This window comes from Pygocentrus nattereri, chromosome 30 (assembly GCF_015220715.1).
Source record: "Pygocentrus nattereri isolate fPygNat1 chromosome 30, fPygNat1.pri, whole genome shotgun sequence".
Taxonomy (NCBI): domain Eukaryota; kingdom Metazoa; phylum Chordata; class Actinopteri; order Characiformes; family Serrasalmidae; genus Pygocentrus; species Pygocentrus nattereri.
Window position 1 is genome coordinate 7,673,472 of NC_051240.1, and position 3,248 is coordinate 7,676,719.

General features: G+C 39.4%; 1 protein-coding gene across 6 annotated transcripts in view; it reads right to left on the bottom strand.

Annotated features, from left to right (window-relative positions):
• Positions 1-2,285, bottom strand: part of LOC108424773 (axin-2) — a 99,538-nt gene extending 97,253 nt beyond the window's left edge. For 5 of the 6 annotated variants that reach the window (XM_037536514.1, XM_017692994.2, XM_017692993.2 and 2 more), the window contains exon 1: positions 2,157-2,258. The gene's annotated coding sequence lies outside the window, so the exon portion shown is untranslated. Of the gene's footprint in view, positions 1-2,156 lie in introns of all 6 variants that reach the window. The other variant, XM_037536512.1, reaches the window with a different exon arrangement.
• Between the last annotated feature and the right edge of the window lie 963 nt (positions 2,286-3,248).

Consider the following 3,248-nt stretch of genomic DNA (forward strand, 5'->3'; position numbering starts at 1 on the left):
GTCTTTGTTATGCTTCTGCTCTTTTGTATTTGACTTGATTTGGGTTTGACTTACACCTGTTATTTGACCTCAAGTCTTGATCGCGTTCAAACTAGTAAAGTCTCATTTCCTGATTTTACAGGCAAGCGTCTGGCCAGCAATACCCAGCATGCATTACACAAATACACCCCCCAACTATCAGGAGTCCCTGCCACCAATCCTGACTGTTAGACACTGATCTGTTGGCTAATAAATACAACCAAGCTAGCAGTAGATAAACTCTTTCTTCAGCCTGTTGAACGAAATGATGAAGAAAACAGCGATGCGATCTTTATTTGGCTCAAAATGGACACGAGATGAGTTTTTTTTACCCTTTCAGCCAGAGAAAAGCCGAGGTAAGGTATCTGGCTTGCTAACTTTAGCTTTAAGCTTGTTGTCCTCCTCATCTGATGGATCCCTTCTGTTGTTTAAATGATCCTTTCTCTCTACTGCCATGAAGATTTGAAGATACTACAAGATACTAGAAGTGTACTTTAAGTTTAAGCTTCCTATAGCATAGCCAGCTGGGTTCCTTTTGAGTTCGCCAGCTAACAGGAAAAAAACATTTCAGAACAGCCTTCCTCCAAAAATCCACCCCAAAGCAGTTGTGGTTTTTCAAGTTTCTGCCACTTTCAGGATCATTTTAGCCTTTAATTTTATGACTTTGGTGCTAAAAAAATGCTGCCTTGAATGTCTTTGATTCAATGGTGTATATATGAAATATATTACCAGCACAGCATCAGTAAAGTGCTGTAGCGTTGACCACTATTAAAAAAAAAGACACAGATTTCACACAAGTAGTGCTTTATTATAAAATGGATAGTTCTAGTCCTAAAATCTGATTGGCTGAGCCGCAATCAAAGCCGTTGTAAAGTTTGCGATATACACACGCCTATGACTCCCTCACAATAAATGAATTGTTAATAGCTTGTGCTGTTAGTGGAATCATCTTTGACTCTAATGCTGCTCACCGAGTAATATTGATGAACTAAGAACCTGTGTTTTGTTTAGACTGAGGGGCTGACAACTTACAGCTAGGAGGGTCAGCTAGTTAACAGGCTAAAAGATAACTAAAAGCCTAAACAACTCCGCCATTAATATCACAGACTTGAATTAAAGTACTTATGACATGATTCACAGTGAAGCAGCAGTAAAAAAGTCTAAAAATGTCACTTGCATGGATTACATGCTTCGTGTTTCAGTCAGGAGCCATGTCAAACTCAGACTGACTCCCAAACAGCTCCCTATTCCCTAAATAGTGTGCTAGTTATGAAGGTTGAGAAATTCTAGCCTATACAGCCAAATAGTGCATCATTTATCAAGTGTGGATGTGCTTGAGTCCCAAATGACTATTTCTTAGTTGTATTTTGCACTGTTGGGGGTGCAAGATCTGGAGTATTAAAATTTCAAGTAGTACACTATGTAGGGAGCAGGGAGCCATTTGAGATTGAGCCCCAGCACTGGAAGAGGGGATTTGTGCTAAATAATGGTAATTGGTGGTAATTTGATGACCGGAAAGCGAAGATGTGTTGTCAAATGTTCATTCTTAAAGACAAAAAATGTAGGAAATGATCACATGGATGACTGAACATTCTCCTCATTCAGTGGTCCATGATACCAACTAAATTACTAGGTGAAATACTTGTTTATGTTGATTATTATTAGTAATACCTGAAATTATTTTCTGAAAAAAATCTGTATTTTATCATATTTTATATTTTGTTTTATAAAAGCAATAAGCAATTTGTGGCCATGCGTTACTGTGATTTTATCACAGGGAAGGGAGTTTTAAGAACATCTTTTCCATGATAAAATCACAGTAAACATATGGCCTCTTGTGGCTTATTGTGCTTTATTAAGCAGCTGCCTATGGCCACGGCTACAGTTCTTCATGCTCCACCACATATATTCATCTGGCTGAAACTAGCTGAACCTTTATAACGAGACGGCTTATCAGAACAACCCTGAGAAAAAATGCTAAAGAACAAATGACTTAAAATAAACATGCAACATTTCTACATTATTAATGCAGTTACTACTGTTCATTTAACTTATTTCTGGCACGAATTGTGTTGTAATGTATTTTATTCATGTGGAACTGATGTACACATCTGAATCAAGTAAATTCAAAACAGTACCTGTATTCCAGAGAGATTCCTTGCTGTCCTTGGAGATACAGTACACAGCCACTGATGAGCAAGGACAGCCCTTCTTCAGCGAATTTCTCTCCCTGCTGTTGGTTAACCTGTCTACAGGGACACTTTCATCTGATGGAGAGAGAGAAAGAGAGAGACACAAAACAAAACAAAAAAAAAACAGAACATTACAATGCCCTCCAGCACATTATACACTCATCTGCTTCACGTCTGAATAAAGCGGGACTCACGTTGCCATAGAGACGGCCATTTCATTAAGGTTTCCGGTGCCCATAAGCTTCAGGAATGGTCTGTAAGTGTCAAGCTGATGAATGACAGCAGATAATGTTGCGGGTATTTCAAACAGGCTATTAGCATTATCTACTGCTGTAATAAAAGACACATTAAGGCAGGAGGATATTAGGCCTGTCAAGGAGATATAGCAGAACATCACTTATCACACCCTCAATTACTCTGACCTGGCACTCACCATGCTCCTCTAAATCTGAGCAACATATACCACAAAGGTATGTGGACACCTGACCATCACATTTTTATGACCTTTTGATTTTAAAACAATGGGCAATAATTTGGTGTTGCCCCCCAACCCACTGCAGGTACAATAGTCTCCACTATTCTGTCAAGGGTATTCCACAAGACTTTGGAGTGTGTTTGTGGGAATTTGTGTCCATTCAGTCAAAAAAAACATTAGTGAGGTGAAACACTGATGTTGGACAAGAAGGTCTGGCTTGCAAACCACATCCCAGTTCATCACAAAGGTATAATATGGGGTTGATGTATCCACAATGATGAAACCACATTATTATAGATCTCTCTATGTGCACAGGGGCACTGTTAGGCCAGAGCATGAAAAGACCTTCCCAAAATTTCTGCTAAAAAGGTGGAAAATGTCTAAGTTGTAGTATTACCCTTCGCTGGAAGTAAGGGGCACAAACGCTGAAAAACAGCCGCAGCTCATTATCTCTCCTCCACCAAACTTTACTGTTGACACCATGAATTCTGGTAGGCAGTGTTCTTCTGGCATCCACCAAATCCAGATTTGTCTGTCAGGCTGCCAGATAGTGATGTGTGATT